The sequence below is a fragment of the Oenanthe melanoleuca genome, chromosome 2 (assembly GCF_029582105.1).
Source record: "Oenanthe melanoleuca isolate GR-GAL-2019-014 chromosome 2, OMel1.0, whole genome shotgun sequence".
Lineage (NCBI taxonomy): Eukaryota > Metazoa > Chordata > Aves > Passeriformes > Muscicapidae > Oenanthe > Oenanthe melanoleuca.
Window position 1 is genome coordinate 117,605,389 of NC_079335.1, and position 17,510 is coordinate 117,622,898.

General features: G+C 43.2%; 1 protein-coding gene across 5 annotated transcripts in view; it reads left to right on the forward strand.

The window, feature by feature from the left end:
- Positions 1–14,988: 14,988 nt before the first annotated feature.
- Positions 14,989–17,510, forward strand: part of HYCC1 (hyccin PI4KA lipid kinase complex subunit 1) — a 42,045-nt gene continuing 39,523 nt past the window's right edge. For 2 of the 5 annotated variants that reach the window (XR_008839692.1, XM_056482724.1), the window contains exon 1: positions 14,989–15,089. The gene's annotated coding sequence lies outside the window, so the exon portion shown is untranslated. The other 3 variants (XM_056482728.1, XM_056482727.1, XM_056482726.1) reach the window with 2 other exon arrangements.

A 17,510-nucleotide genomic window follows, 5' to 3' on the forward strand; every position in this document is an offset into this window, starting at 1 on the left:
GGCAGATGAAGAACCCATCTGTGGATTTGGCAGGTAATATTAACACTCACAAACTTGTGTGGATTGTTCTTTTTTTTCTGTGTACCTTTCTGTATTATGAAAATACTATTATAAAATAGATTTTCACACATTCCCAGTGATACGTGGGCTTAGTGCTTGCTGTCTGTCTCAAACTCTTGGCTCTCGTTTTGAGTTCTCCCACTCTGAGAGGTATGGGAGAACTAATGCCAGAAAAGAGAGCTTTGAGAAGAGGTAAGTATATGCTAGAGCCTGTTTGTTGCAGGTGTGGGATAGAGGGTCTCACAAAATAGAAATAAGGGTACATCTTGCTCAGAAGGAGAAAGATCCTTTTGTGTGACCTGATGCATCAAGTGCAGGACTGTGGAATCCACCCGTGCAGCCAGCAGGACCCTGTACAGTGGTAATGCCCTTTTGTTGTTCCTGTTGTTCCATCCTGCTGCTGGAATAGGTCCTGTTGTTCTCTTCATTCCTGCAATAACATGCCTGTGCCGTATGGGGCTAGCACAAGAGTGAGCTGAACTTCATCCACTCTCCTGGGAATTGACAGGACCCAGGGTGAATGGGAAGGAAAACCAGAAAAGGGAAGGCACTATACAAGCAAGTTCTGTCATTTCAGCATTTACTTGAAGAAAATTAAATACCTGGCCCCTCCAACTCTTCTCTCTCTAGTCACTCATCAGGCAGAGGTTTTTGGAGATTTTCCATAGAGGTGAGCAACCTTGAGAGCCTGGGAGTAGCCTGCATACTGAATGACTGCTGGAGGAGTTGGTGTTGATAATGCATGTGCTATTGGGAGAAACTAGCTTTGAGAAATCATCTTACAATGACACTGATGTATTTGTCATGTTCATTTGACTGCACATTTGTTTTGTGGGTAGGAAGAAGCTGGTTTTGAAAGAAACAATTAATGGTGATTAAAAGAAGCTGTTCTGCAGTCAGATGCTTTCTGGAGCAATCACGAGGGTGGCTGGATTGCCATCTTTCACTGAATCCTCCAGTGAAAACTTCTGAATTTGCCTACCTATAATATTTTATGCCTTGCCTTTTTAGTGTTCTTCCTCTGGATTTTCTTGGATCTCTTCATTATCCCTATTCAGCACTTCTACCTGTAATTTTCCCTTCCTTTTGCCTGAACTTTCTCACAGCTTTTGTCCACAACCTCACAATTCTCTGAAAAGTACAAGCCAAGATTATGCAGCTAGGACATGCTGGACCTGATCCTTGGCACAGATAGCTGAACCCCTGGGGGCTGACAGAGGAGGAGACCAAGAGAGGGTTGAAAGGCTCACTAGACAGGAGGTTACAGGGTGCAGTAATCTGTCTGTATCCAAGCACAGATGGTGCCGAGTATGTTCTGCACAGATGATGGGAATGGCATGGCTGCTTTCAGTAGTGTATTATCCCTTTATAAAATCATCTGAAATTCAAGGAAATTAATAAAAGTCTTTATGAGAATGTAAAAGTCAGTGCCTGATACACGCTGACCTGTGATATCTCACTTATTCAGTTGTGTTAGTGTCTCCTCAGTGCTACTGGGATATAATAGGGGCTTTACTGGCTTCCACTGGGCAGTGAGCAGGGCTGTGACACAATCACTGACCCAGTTTTATCTGAAACAAACAACCCTTCTCTCTCCTCCCTGCAAACAATAAGATTGTTAGATCCAAGGCCAAATTCTTGTTGTTGTGAACAGCTGCAAATCCACTGACGTCAGCAGAGCTGTATCCACTTAGTAAAACAGGGAGTCCAGTTCACGGTGGTTCTTTGGATGAATTTCAGTGGAAAAATTGCATCTATCTATCTAAAATTCTCCTCAGTTTTTCTTTAGATGGATATGTTTTTTCCTGCCCTGTGTAGTGCAGGAGTGTGCTGTCAAGCAGCTGCTGGTGTAAGTGATTCTTGCAGCTCTCTGTGAAGCAGATTAGAGTCTGGCTGGATGAACTGGCTACATTGTGGACAAATACGAGATTGTAAGAGGAGAAATAAAACTTCTAATCTTAAGGGCCCAATAAACATGATATCCCAATGCAGGATCTATGGAACATAGCAGAGAAGTGCAGGCACTACATGGCCAGCAAGAGGCATGACTATAATGTTCAAAGAGCTGCTCAAAATGATATTAATTTTACAAGTGGCAGTCACTATGGCTTGATCTTGCCAAGTGTCTAAAAACATTAGTCCCATTGTCCTTTAGTTACACAAATCTAGAGTGAAGCAGGGAAGCAGCACTGGAGAACTTAGAGCTTCAGAGCAGTCACTGCTGATTGCAAGGACTATTTTTTTCTGTTTTCTTGAGAAGGAAAATTCCACATGGGAATGGAGAAAATGCTGGAAGGGTTTAATGACCTCCACTGGATTCAGCACCAACTTCCAGACCAACACTGCTGTGTCTGAATTGCAGTGGAGCAAGTTGTTTGACCTTTGGTACAAGAAATTACTTCCTATAGTCTGTGTCTACATTAGATTAGATTAAATTGTGCTGATCCCATTCCCCAATCAGGGCAGCTGCATGGCAGTTGCACTCCAGTCCTTCCCACTGAAGTTGCATCTTTCTCAGGAGTTTGTATTCTCAGTGTTGAAATGAAGGATAAGTAAACAGGACTTTCAAGGGAAAAAGAAAATGTGTCTGCTTATAATTTAGTCAAAATGAGTTTCTGTATGGACATCTGTATAGGTGAGAAATTCTGACAGTTCAAGAATGCTCACAGTTCTAACCTTCCTTTAAGTTACCCAGTGAAGCATTTACAGATTACTAAGGCAGACTTTCAGCAGCTGACATGTGTGACACAACATCAGCAGCGAGGGTCTATTGATGATGTTCTTTGTGCAGAGTCACATTTAGGCTGACCTTTGATCCAAGCAGAGTGAATGACAGTGGTTTGGGATGCTTACACTGAGTTACTGAAAAAAACAAGGGGGTATGTTATAAAATTATTAACACTGAGATGCAATGATGTGGTGAAAGATACAGATCTGAATCACTGAGGGAAAACACTTCATGCACAGGATGGATTCTGAGTGTCCCATCTTCATCTTACTTAGCCTGAGGCTGTGGGAAGAACAAACAAAGAACATGTAATTGTTCCCACACAAGAACAGACAAGCCTACATTGAACAAGTAATGAGTGAAACTAGCAGGATTCAGGGACATGGCATGCAATCTCCAAGGAGAAACAAACTTCAGTCTGAGACCTTGAATATCAAAAGGAGTTGAAAGACTTATAAACCCTTTGAGAGGACACAGGAGGGAAAGATAACCTTTCAGAAGTTCCCTGTGGAGAAAAACTGAAGGAGAGAGATTGCAAAGAGAATTTAAACATACCCGACTTTGAGAGATGTTAGTTGTTTAGATTCAATAAGTGCATTTTAAATAGAATGAGTCAATTAGAGTTATAAAGTTGCATGATTTAGTATGCTACTTGCTTAATTTTACTTTCTCACTATGAGTAACTGGATTTGCTGAAGCCTTAGGACATAAGCTGTGAACTTTCACTGACATCTGTGCTTTTGACTGGAAAAAATCTGTTTTCTTACTGATTTTCCTAGTAGTTTGTACTGTGCTGAATTTTGGATTCAGTATGAGAATAATATTGATAACACACTGATGATTTAGTTGTTGCTTATTAATGTTTTTCCTAGGCCTAGGATTTTTTAGTTTCCCATGCTCTATTGGTGAGCAGGGGCACAAGAAGCACAAACCAGAAGAGAAAGAGGATACAGTTGGCAGCAGGAGATGCAACTGGAGAAAATTAAAAAAAGTTAATAACTTGCCTGTGTAGAGATGGAGAGTCCCATATGGTGTTAGAACACCCCAGACCACAAATCACCATTGAACTAAAGAATCACCTGCAGAGCACATGAGGCATGGGTGCATAAACCAAAAGGGTGTAATTGCCCAGGGATGTCTTTGTTTGCAGTCCCTCTCTGGAGACACCCAGATTGATCTGACTTTGCTTCTGAATCACTCTATTAAATTATTTATTCTTAAAAAATCCAAAGCCTGAGACTCTGATGCAAGAAACCCAGGGTTGAGACTGAAGGAGAAGGAAACACACCTGAGAATGAATGTGTGTGTGAACAAGGAGTCAGAAGGGATCATCCATTGGAGCTGCCCTCTGCAAAGGAACTCCAGTGCTGTCGTTCAGGTGTTGGGTCCTGTGTGTGCAACTCCTCCAATGGTGTGAGTGTGCTCAGGCATTCTCCCTTGACACAGCCTCCCTGGGCCAGGAGACCTGCAAACCTACACATGCACAGTTTCACAGCTTTGGAGATATTTTTTTCTTTCATAATAGACCCAGATTTAAGCTGGCCATTCACTACCTCTGTCATTGACACTGGAGAAAACAGCAGCACAGTCATGTGTGAAGGACTGTAACTAATAGTCTGGAAGTGCAGACAGGACCCCAGCAGGAAGATGCAGCATCATGACATTTCACCACACACACACAAAAAGATAATAACTAAAGGCTTGGGATGGGGGAAGAAACCATCTCAGACTGGGGTCAGAGGTATTTTTCAAGTATAGCAATGCTAATAAGCAACATTTCCACACTTAAAAAAGAAAAAAAAAAAAAAAGAAAAATAAAGAAAAAGGAAAGAAAGGAAGGAAGGACTATATTCTTCCCTTCATGTCTTTTTCCTACTCCATATCTGTGATTTTACCTTTTGCTGTCTTCTCCTTTTTGATATCTGTAATCCTCCTAAGTGTAGAATTTCATGAATGAGCCTGTTAGATAGTTGCATGTACTAGTAGTTCTTGTAGCTGTTCCTCCAGCTATGTGGCTGATATCCTACAAAGAAAATGCACTGGAGTTTCCTGGAAGTGTGATTTAACATCCTTGCTGGCTAAGAGGAGTAGTTTGAAAAAGCCTTTTGTAAAATCCTTTGGAAGTATCTTTTTATCTTTTTTGTAGACATATAGTATTTACCGGGGTTTTCTCAGCTTGTGACTGGTTCCTAAGCTGCCAGGCATTGACAGCACATTCCCAGCCTGCCAACCCTAGTACCTTTGGCAGTAGATGGCTGCTTTTAGCAGCAGTCATCTGCTGCCAGATTACTTTGCCAATGAGCTTGTGATTTCTAGACAAGTTGAAGTCCAGGACAGGCTTGCCCAGGAAGTTTGACAAAGGGCACACCAGGATTCCCACCCACTTGTAGACCAAGGAACTGCTCAGCTCCTATCATACATGGTGCTCTCCCTTGCAGCCACTGCTTCATCCCAGTTTATCCTGCATTATCTCACACTCCTGTCAGTACCAAGATCTAATTTTGCCATTTAAAGCCTTCAGTGTCCCTTTAATTATTGCCAAATTTAAGATACAGGGCCTTGCTGTCAAAGACCCTTGTGATGCTCACTCTAGTCTCATTTTTTCCTCTTGCTTACACAAAAATGATTCCTTCATGTTATTCTTCTGTCTTTAACTCTCACTCTTATTACAGTGAATTTTCTTCATGTGGAAAAAATTTTCTCATTATGTATATAGTGATTTTTCTGAAGAATTCATTAATATCAGACTACCCCCACATCTGCAGGCACCTGTTACTGTTTCTCTTCCTACACAAGAAAGCAATGGGAGCTCCAGGAAGCAAACTAATTATTTTGTTAATTAAAGCCCTTTTTTTACAGTGAATCTGCTTTTGTGCAGACTTATTTGCAAGTTCATTTAATCAGGAGGATTTGGGTTATTTATTTGCAAATTTATTTGATCAGGAACAGTTCTGTTTGCTTTGGTTTCATGGCAAAATCTGGCCTGTTGTGTGCACTTCTTTCCTGGGAAATTCCTCTGTAAACCTACTGAGAAGGAAGAGCCAGAAGAAGGAAGAGCCTCTCCATCCCAGACACAGACTGAGCCTGCAGACACCACCTGCTATCACACAGAATTTGCCCCACATGATTGTTCTCTGCTCCTGTCCATCTAAAAGGAGCAGAGTAGAGTGAACAAAAGGACAATAGAATGGCCACCCCCCATGCAGGTGGTGGACCTCTGCAGGATAGGAGGAGGCAGCCAAGGTGCATACATGGTCTGGAAGTGGAATGGATTTAAAGAAAAATAAGTGTGTTTCTCAGAAAAATTTTATCTTAAGAAAACATCTACAATGTGTGGTGACTTCAGTTTCATTTAAACAAATTGCAGAAACTCATTTCCAACAAAAGAATATAGATATGATGCTTCAGAAAATGTCTTAATTCTCAATTCTCCTGTTCAGTTATTGTGAAGATCTATTTGCATTTGCAAATATGAAGTGAAAATGCAACAAGAATACACACTATTTTTCCAAGCCAACATCTGGTATTTTTATTGTGGAGAAAGCTAAAAGCCCCATATGTAAAGCATTGAAATATATTTTCTTTTTCATTTATAGTGGTTTGCATAACTGATTTCTAATATCTCCTTTGTTTTAACAAAGCTGTGCTTCAGGTTAGCATATCTTTGGAGTGTTTCAATAATACATATTATTGAACAGTTAATGCATATTTGATTCTTTCAAGAGACATTTAACAAGTTTATTTTCATATAATAATTTTAAATTATCTGGATGTGCCAGTTTTATTTACAGATATTAGATGAGGTTTGCATTGTTTCTTCTAATCCTTTTTACTCATGTGTCTCTTGAGGGAGTTGCAATTTAAAATATTTAGAACATTATCATTGTCATGTTGCTCTTCACACATTTCACTGCTGTAGTAGTTCTCAGTGGTGAAATAACACCAACTCTGCTGATGTTAGAACCCTTCACATTTGGACAGCAAAATTCTTGTTCAGCCCTATCCCCTCCAGTAGATGTCATCGTGGCAATGGAGAATACTGCTGGGAATACTGGGAATGAGATCTGCTTTGCCAAGGCAGGAAGAAAGCTTTGCAGTAATAGACTGTTTCTGTCAAAACAAGGCAATTCTCTCAACACTTTGAATTTATGGAGAGCTTTTCCTTTCTATAATGCTTTGAAACACATGTGGAATAATAAAACTCCAGACTGTGGTCCATGGTAGTGGTGTCTATATGCTCTGAAGATGGTCTTAAGTATAGATATACATAGGGGAAGAAATGCACTTGCAATATTCAGTTTGTGGATTCCTTGGTTTTTGGGGTTTTTTTCCACAACTATGCAGTTTCTTGTATATGAGACCCCTTGCTCAAAGCCATCATATCCTTTCTGTTCTACTTCCCCCCTCCTTGCCCTAATCCTCTTTAGAAATAATTTCTCCAAAGGAAAAGTCAAATCCTCCTATTTAATTTTTACCATGAGTGAATCTCTCCACACCCATCAGCACCTGAGCTGCTGGTGTCCAGTCAGTTTTAAGGTTCCTATCTGCCTGAGTGGGTCATTGAGCAGTGAGTAAATCCACAACCCTGTATTATTACTAGATATAATTTTAATCTCTCAAGCAGAGAACAAATCCCCAGAAAAGCCAAGAGAAAAGTCAGTCCCTGGCAGTTTTACCTGCACAAGGGCTGCAAGGCTGCAACATACACATCTGTGTAATTTGAAAAATATATTGAAAACATTCTGAGTTATTGAAAATATGTTTAGCCATTGTTCAATAGCTGATCTGAGTTTCTCACAGAGGTCATGCAGTTCAGGATCAGGAAAAAACATCAGACACCTTTCTCCACCTTGGAAGTCCCAACAGGTTTGTTTGAACATGTCATGTGTACTTAGTGAGTGTTGCCCCTCTTAAATTTTATTAAAAGTCCTTTGTCTGTGTTCTTCATGACAGACTGACAATATCTAAGATGTCAGATAAAACAGAGCACAACCTGAGCTAAGTGAAGCAAGCTGCTGAGCTGAAATGGGACTTTCTAAAAATCAACAGGGTGCAGCTATATCAAACAATAAGTACATAATTTGAACGTTCTCTTTTGTCTAGATAATAGCCCTATGAATAATAAGTTTTCATTTTTTAAAATGGCAGTCTTTGGGGAAGCAGATAGCAAGAAAGCAGAGCACTAATGGCCTGATTGACATCAGGGTCTGCTTCTCTTCCTTAGTCTAGTCTTGGAGACTGAAGCAAGTCTCTGTGACTAACATAAATTCTAGGGGAAATGGCCAGATAATTAGAACAAATTTGTGACCTCTCAACACTAAGAGGAAAGGAAAGCAATTCTTATTGGCAAGATTTTTGTCATTGTTCACATTCTTAAAAAAATGTTGGCTGGAATTTTGTCCTTGACCAAGTGGAAAGGCTCTCTGCTGGCAGGAGAACAATGTATTTAATAAAAACAAAGCAACTGATGCTTTTGTCAGAACAAGAACAGACATCTGTCTGGCTGCTCTGAGTAAGCAAAAATAGCAGAAAAGCCCAATGAAGTCTATTAAAATAAATGGGGTAATGGAATGGTTGCAAAGAACTTGTTTATAAGTTACCACCTCATCTGGACACTGTCAAAGAACATAGGAAAAACAGTATGTCTTTTATCCTCAGGAAATGTAGGACCTTATATCATCAAGGTTAACAATGAAAGCAAACTGTAAAAAGCCCCTGAGGTAACATTTTAAGAACTATGAAGATATAGCTATTAACTATAAAAGCAGGACATAAACTTAGCTATTATCTATCAGAAAAAGTAACAAAGATAACTACCTAGATCATGTTAACTTTGGATTTTGCTTTAAATATTTGAGATTTTTGTTAGATACATTGTCCTATTTAAGAATACTTATATTCCCATTAACACTGTTCTCATCCTTTTTCTAAAAGCATTTTACAGTACTGTAATTTAATTTCACTTAAGTCTTAAAATATTCAGTCTCTAACTCACTGCTTTGAGACGAGAGAATAAGCACCACAGATAAAAGCCCAGAAGCTTGGAAAGTTAATAATGAAGAGATATCATTCAGTTCTCTGTATCCATCTTAGAGCAGGGTCAAATATGCCCAAACTCTTCTTAAAAACCTGAGCTGATGGTAATTCCACATTTTTCTCCAGGGATCTGCAGCTACACTGTTATCAGTACAGTTAGAACAGGTGCATAACAAACATGGGGACAAACTTTACTATGGCTTGTAGCAATAGGGCAAAGCAAAATGGTTTACAGTAAAAGAGTGTGGTTAAGACTGGATTTGAGGAAGTTTCTTATAATGAGGGTGGTTAAGCACTGGAGCTGATTGCCCAGAGAGGTGGAGGACATCCCATCCCTGAAAACACTCAGGGTCAGGTTGGATGGGACTCCGAGCAACCTGATCTAGTTGCAGATATCCCTGCTTGTTACTGGGCTTTTGGACAAGGTGACCTCTAAAGGTCCCTTCCAATCCAAACTGTTCTATGATTCTATGATTTCCTAATGCCAACCTTCTGTCTCCCTTGCAGCTTAGCTTGCAATTTGTCATCCTATCTGCTTTAAAACAAACATTAATCTCTCTCAGGATTATGAAACTTGGTAATGTAATTGAAGCCTTCACTTTTCCTGGGGGAATCGTTTGAAATGTGAGTCTCTAAGCCAGTGCTGGTTCTTGTACACTGAGAGCAGGATGTGGCCATGGCAGTGGGGCTGGGTCAGACCAAAAAGATGTTTCTGTGCTGACACAGCTCTGTGTGGAGCCAACCACAGTACATGCCCTGAAGATTTCCTAACGCTGCCTGGGTGTCAGGCTGTTTCTCTGGATTAGCAGAGGACACATGAACTTTGTAGGCTTGGCTCTAGCACCCTGACTTGGGTCTAGCGGGCTTACATCAGAGGGAAGAGCTTCCTATACAAAAACGTAGGCGTGTGTTTCCAGCTCTTGGGGCTCACAGGCGAAGCTGGCAGGGTGACCCCAGGGTCGGCAGAGCAGTGTCAGCCCTCGGTGAGCTCAGCGCCGGGCGGGGAGGATGCGGTGAGCGCCGGGCAGCCCGCACCCGCCAGCATCCCCGGCTGGGCTCCTCCCTGGGACACAGCCCAGCTCCGAGCTCCTCACCGAAAGAATACGGGCTGGCCGGCGGCCCTGGCGAGCCGAGCTGCTAGTTTTCTGCGGTCCAGCAGCGAGACAATAAATACACGCATTCAGAATACCGCCAACGTGCCCAGGCACCCAGAGGGAGGGGAGAGGAATTTTCTGTAGGAGTAACAATTAGCAAGCATCTGAAGAGCCATGAAAACTTAAAAATCCTTCAGTTGCTTTGAAACACTTTCCTTCATTCCTCTCAGAGCATCCTCACGAGCCCTGCCGTTCCTCCGTGTTGTACAGCGAGGAGCAGCCTCCAGCCAGGCGCTACAAACAGCTGTGGTTAGGGAGAGGAAACCCAGCTCAGCCGTGGTAATTAAGACAGCTGTGACATTTTAATTGAGCTGCTAATACCAAGGCAGAGGTGTTGCGTAGAAGGCCTGTGGGTAGCAGCTTTTCTTTCAGTGCTTTGCTGAGCAGGAAGGACAGTAGTGCTGAGAGCGTGGTGTGTGCCACGGGGCTCACAGGAGATGCTCTGCTCTGGTGGATCCTTATCTCTTCTTCTAGCTTCCCCCTCCCAAATCCAGCCCCTCCTGCTGTCAGTTCTGACTGCACTTCTCCTAACAGCAATCTCCTCTCTTCCCCTCCCTTACCCTGAGGGCTCATTTCTCAGATTTTGGACTAGGCGGGCTTTGATGCAATGCTTGTCTCTTTCCACTCAAACAATTAGTCTTGTGAACTGCTATGCTTACAAACATGCTCTTAACCTCAGCTTTTTAAGTGTGAGGAAGAAAAAGTAATGGATATCCTAGCTCTTGTATTGTGAGGCTAGTTTATTTATTATTTATGTTAATGATGATTTGGTTGCTATGTTTTTAAATATTGCCTTATGGTAGTGGTATAGAAAGAAAAAGCTTTCTCTGTTATCAAATCCTTATACTATTTTCTCCTTAAAGTTTAATAATAGTCAGAATCTACGATCTTGTATTTTCAGGTATTGTAAGCATCACCCCTTAGTGCAAAATATTGATGTGGAACATCCTGTTTAGACAACTGGCCTTCAACAGCAAGTCAGACAGTTTTAAATTTGAGTTGCATGAATTTATACTTTTGGAAAGCCTTTGCATAGTACAATAAATTAACTCCTTTGTTTTTAATTCTTCTGTAGTGGTTTTGCAATAAATTTTTCTTTGCAGTATTTGCAAATCAAGCCATAGTAGCACTGTGCTTGTGTGTAAGCTTTGCCATGAAAAGCAAAGTATGGAGAAATCCAGGTTGTCAAGAGAACTCCCAGCTAGCAAGAAGTATAAGATAAAAGCTATCTTTACTTAGATTACATAAAACTTACCCCAAATTATAAGTAAAGGATACTTCTTTATAGTTCTATGCTAATGTATGATTTGTAATTTAATTTGAAGTTCTAGCAAAAGGGCTTTATTCAAAATATTGACCAACAAAATGCCTATAGAATCCTTCCTTCTTGAACAGTTTCCTTTAAAATGTTTAAAATGTGATAATATGAGAAATTTGAGACTGTGAGATATTCAGTACTTCAGAGTCAAACAGATGTTAGCTAGTGATTTTTCACTTTCTGGAAATATTTGGTAAAGAGCTTTCTGCTGGAGCAATTTTCTGTCAAAACATGGATTTGCTAAATGTAACATTTGGTAGGAAGATATTGATTTCTTTTATGTTTTCAAGAGAAAGCTATAAAAATTATTTTATTTATGGTTGAAACGAAAATAAAGAAGAAAACCATAAGTCAAAACTGAACATCTGGCACTGTCAGAATATCATAGTCAGTCGTTTCAGAGGCCCTAAAATAAAAATTGCAGAATTTCTGGTTTGTTTTACAGAAAGTGCTGTCATCTTATTTCTATTAGAAAGCAAATTTTGGATTATCTGATTTTTCTTCATTGCTCAGCATGATTTTCTTGCTATTTTTCTCCCTGACTTTTTCATGCCTTGGTTACTGAAACTGTTTTCATGAAGAATGCCAGAGTCTCCAGAGCTTTCTGCATTTGATACAAAGCTCTTGGACCTCTGCTGCTTTGAAGAATGACTCCATGCTCCCTTGTAGAGCCAATTAGAGGAGTTAATCAAAAGCTCTGCAGGAGCACAATGTGAATTCTGGGCATCTTTGAGAATCTTAGCTGAATTTCCAATCAAGAGTACAGACTGCTCTTAATTCTGCAGCCAGTGTTGCTCCATCCTAATCAAACCAGAAGGGCTGCTCCACAGCCAGCCTGGCCCTGGGACACAGGACCAAGAAATTGTCTTCTGGAATTCTGTCTCTCTCCCTAAACATGTCCTTCTTGGTGTCTCACAGGCTACAGATTTGGTCTGAGATCAGATGGCTGGAAATAACTGCTGTTTTCTTCACCCATGGTCCAGATGCATTATCTTTTAAAAATGGTCTCTGTGTTGGATTGAGCTTTAAGAACTTGGTCATATGACAGAGATTAAGGTTGTTAAGTATTTATTTATCAAGGATTTCTAATTTTAAAGAAGCTTACAACTCCATTATATATATAAATATAAGAACTTGTAATGAATAGGCAGAGATTGAAAAATATGAAGCAGGCAGAAGCTCCAAGTTCCAAATTATATTTCTGAGAAATGAGAATGTTTTATGAAATCTGAAGAGATCTTCTTCCTGGAAATACTGCTTGTGAAACAGCAGTGAGTAGTCCTGACTGCTGTGAAAGTGGAACAAAAGTTCTGATTCTTTGTGGCCCTCCTCAGAGAGGGAAGTTTGAAATAGACTGCTAATGGCAAAAAACTCTCCCTAAACATAAGAATAAACTGCAGTAAGTGATGTACATCTCTGCACAAAAATCTAAACACATTAAAAACAAAATGCATTGCATATTTTTTTGTGCATCTAGAATATTTAAGGCTAATATGCTAAGAATGCCTGAAACACTAAAATAATTTAGGAGGTAAAAAAATAAAATCTGTGGAAGTAATATAAGCTGAACTATTTTCTTTTGCTAATGTGACCTGACACTGAAGGACAGTTATCTGCTGCATGAGAATAATTTGCCTGCCTTTTGTTTGCAGATGATTCATTCCTTTTGATAATCATTAGAGCTATAACACATTATTAACAGTAAAATTAATAACTAATGATAGCATGATCTCAGTACCTCTGTTTGCAATTATCAGGATCACTTAGAATGTCACAAGCCTGACACCAGTCTGAGCATGCAGGCTAATAAACCCCTCCTGCAGTGCTGCATCTTTGCTCCCATTGCTTGTCCTTTGGTCCTTCCAGAACTGCAAAACTGAGCAGAAAACCAGCTCAGGGGACAGGATTGTGTTTGAAAATACCTGGGTTTTTCTACTTGGTTCTCTTCAGACTGAATTGACTTGGCCTTTTTTGCAGCTGTTGGGTCACAAAAGCCAGGAGGGTCTCAGGAACAGCTACAGGCAGCAGGTGGGAAAGACACTGATGGAAGCTGTGTATGCCTGCAATGCTGTTGGCAGAAATAGTGATGGGAGTGCAGAGAAAGCCAGTCAGGCTTTAAAAAACCAAAATCCCCAAACTGTTAAGTATTCTGGCTGTGATACAGATGTGTATTCTTTCAAAGGTAAAAGTTTATTGTCTCCCTTTGAAAGTTCCACTTGGTTTCTAAGACTATGGCATTTAACTGTCTCTCTTCATCTTAGTGAAATAATAAAGCCTTTATAAACCTTTGCTGGAATTAATATCTATCTGTTCAGGAGAACAGACCTATTTTATCCAGTGTCATAGAAACTGATAACAGAATGAGTTTAGACCATAACACAGTGGGAGTATTCTAAAGACAAATGGCTTAGTAAGACATTTATATTCCAAAAGCAATTTTTATGCATCATGGTTTATATTATAAAAGGTCCTTGAAAATAACACTTATTTTATTGTCAACAATACCTATGGAAATGAATGGTACAATAGCACAAGTCTGGACACAGCTCAGATAGAATGATACTGGTGTCCATGTGCAGGATGGCCAAGAAAGAAGTAGATTGAACGTGGTATTTTCTCAGGTTCCAGCCTCCAGAGAAGTCAATAAACTTGCGAGTGAACACATTATCTACCTGTACAGAGTAATGGAAGAAATAAACATGTGCAAGGCAAAGAACACCATGGCTTTTAAATGAGTAATCATATGGGACAGCACTTTGTGACAGTGTTGGTGGTGTTAATTCAGGCTCTGTCATTATATATTTGACACAGACCAAATCACAGCCTCCTTGCCTTAATTTCACCACACAGCAATTAGATTACTGATTAACTTAATCTTTATTAATCCAGAGGATTCCCCTTCTGAGGAATAAAACTTACATCCTGAAAGTATACTTACAAGAAACTCTGGTGGAAACAAAAAAATGTAAAAATAAAAAGTGGCTATTTGTGTGACACGTGGTTGTATTTCAAGATCGTTCTTCAGAGCAGTCCCAGGATGTCAGTAGAAAAAAAAAGGAATAGGAGAGAAAATAGTACTTGAATTTGAAAAGGCCTTGGAGTGCTGTAGAATGAGATTTGCCCACAATTGCTTCACTTGGGAAAGGCTGGTAAGAATCCAGTACCTAAATAATGATTAAGACACGCCCGATGCAAATTGAAGGCATTCCGTTCCGTGCCATTCCCGTCAGCATCTCCTGCGGAGCTGGAGGGCTGGGGCACTGCCAGACCTGGCTGCGCCCCCTGCTCCTGCCTCCAGCTCCGCTTTTATTGCCCAGTGACAGGCCGGGGACTGCGGGATCTGGGACAGCGGCAGACACGGCAGCTCCGGCGCTGCTCTCTAGAACCAGCCCAAGCGCTGCCACCCGCGCTCCCAGGGCAGGGCGCATCTCCCCGCGGGGCACGGCTCTGCCCAGCGCCCCGGACTCCTCCCGAGCTCCCCCCAGCACCCCGCTCCCGGCCCGGCCGCGGCGGGAGCGCAGAGCTTGTCCGGCTTCCGTGCCCGCCCCCGGGGCGCCCTCAGCGCGCCCACCGCTCCCGCCCGGCCCCGGAGCCGGCCCCGCCCACCGGGCCGCGGGGCGCGCGCACGGCCCGCTCGGCCGCGCCATTGGCTGGCGTGACCGCGCTGCGCGCTGTGATTGGCTGCGGCCGCCGCCAGGCAGCGGCGGGGCCGGGCGGGGTCCTCCCGCCGCTGCCGCTCCCGGCGGGAGGCTGAGTTTGAGTCGCGGCCGCGGCGGAGCCGCCGGGCGGGAGGGTGAGTTCGATTCCCGGCCGCTCCCGAGGGGACAACTTTTTTTTCCCGCGCGGGGCTGGCGCATCCCGACGGGGCGGCCGCGGCCGTCGGGCAACTCGCGGCCGACTGAGCGGAGCCCCCCGGGCTGCGGGTCCCGCGCCCCACCCTGGGGCAGCCGGCGGCGCGCGGCTGCAGCGGCCGTGACTCGCCGGGGCGGCGGTGGGTGAAGGGCGCGGGCAGGGAGGCCGGGACGGGGCGGCGGAGTTGCCGGGGGCAGGGCGAGTGTCCGGGGGCGATGGAGGGGCAGGGCGGCTCCCTGCCCCGGCGCTCGGGGCACCGGCTGCGGCTTCCCCCCTTCCCGCGGGTCCTCCCGGCTCCCCGCCGGCATCCCGGCCGCGTCTGGCCGCCCGCTCGCCGCGCACCGCCCCCGGTCCGGCTGCGGCAGGGCACGGCGGGCAAGCGGCGGCATCGCCGGGGCGAATGGGGTCCGCCGGGGCGCCGGGAGAGACAAAGGAGCTGCTCCCGCCGTGTCCCCGGAGCAGGGCGGGCAGCGCCGTGCCTGGCAGCGGGCTCCCGGCGCCTTCGCGGGGCGGTTCGGGCAGAGTTCGGGGTGCGGTGTGCGAGACGCGTTCATGCCGAGCCGTGCTGGGCGGCGCGGTGCGCCGGTGCCCGCCGCGGGGATGCGGGAGGTGGCAGCAACAGTTAGAGCGGCGGAGTTGGCTCGGAGCGGGGCTGGTGCCCCCGCCGGCTGCGCGCTTTAACTCGGCGCACGTCGAACTGAAGTGGCCTTCCATGTGCTTTGTGTATCGAAGGTGCCGGTGGGAGCAGAGAGAGCGCCCGTGGATTTGTCTTGTCCCGTGTAATGCCGACAGCCGTCACGTTTTTCCCGTCCGGTTGAATTCTAGCTCCCTGCCGAAAAAGCTCCCTGTCCTTAGGTTCACAATTTGTGTACTTGGAGATTATGAAGTCCTGCTGACATCGAGGTTTCAGAAGTTTTAACGCACGCTGCCAGCGTGTCAGGAGATGACGGTAGAAGAGCAAAACATGCAAGTTTTTGTTACATGGTTACTGTTAGAGTCCTTAGCTGCAAATTCAGATTTAGTGACTTTTTTTTTTTAAGGCAAGCTGAGCAAACTGCACTGCAAAGAGCCAAAAAGCAGTATTATATGGAGCAAAGCGTAGAGTGACATTGATGACTGCATTTCATGGTATCTGAAAGGCTTTTCTGCAGTTTTTTCTTCCAGACTTACATGCTACAGTGGTTTTTCAGAAGTTTGTGCTTTACACAATATCATAGAAAGGTTTGGGTTAGAAGAGACCTTAAAGATCGTATAGTTTCACACCCCCGAAGGTGTCTTGCTTTTGTTGTCTCCACCTTTCAACAAGTTCTTTTATGTTACAGAAAGTGAGTAGTGTTGTATAATGTGGTCAAATGAATTTGCAATCTATTGTAGTTGCATCAGTGAAATAGTTTTGGTAAAAGTAATATACTTTGAACTTGAATTTTAGATCCTTCTGGCAGTGTTTTTGGATATATTTTTTCCTCCAGGGCAGGAAAAAAATTAAACCTGCTAGTTTTGAAATACAAAACCTGTCTGATTCTGTGATAATCTCTCTGTGAGGCAAGGGACTTCTAACAGGCCTTTCATCAGAGGGATGATAGTTTTGAGGAAGTTGGGTACTGCTTGGGATGATTTATTAACTGTAACAATTCATTTCCTTGCAGTGGTGAGCTGTTTTAAAGGGGCGTGTTAAATTTCATCAGAAAGCTTCTTCCAAGGAAAAAATCTGTCAGGGGCAGAATCACGTTGAAATTCTGCTGTAGCCTCCTGAATGGGTGGGTTTGCTTTCACTTGAGAGAGTCCATGGGAGACGTGTTCCCAGGCATAGCTGGGTGGTTAAGTCACTTGGATTCTAATTTTGTGAGGACTCGTATCAGAAGCATGTGCATGAGATATTGTAAGGCTGGGCACTACAAGTGGTGTGTGTCATCTGTGTTTTACTTAGCACAGTGGGGCTGGCTCTCAGCTGGGACACAAGCCCATTTGCTGATGCCTGTGACTGGGTCAAACCTAATAATGAGTCACTGAGTTAAAGTCTCATTCATAGTACACATTCCTCTAAAACCCCAATATCTTGAACCTTCCTCGTGTTACTGTCAGGAAACTGATTTTCATTAAAGCCTACCTTAAGGTATATAATAGGTTGTCTTCTTAATCTGTCACAGCCTGTAACGTGTGCGATGTGAAAATCACCTCGTTCATTCTGGAGGTTTGAATTACTAGTTTTGAAATGTTGGCTAATGTCTGGTTATTTTAATTAGAAAATAAATGGTCTGATGTGACACTGTGTTTTTTCAGGTTGTAGGGAGAATGTATAGTTTGCAAAATGATTTCTTAAAGAAAAGCCACGATTCCCAAGCTTCCCTTTGGGACTGAGAGC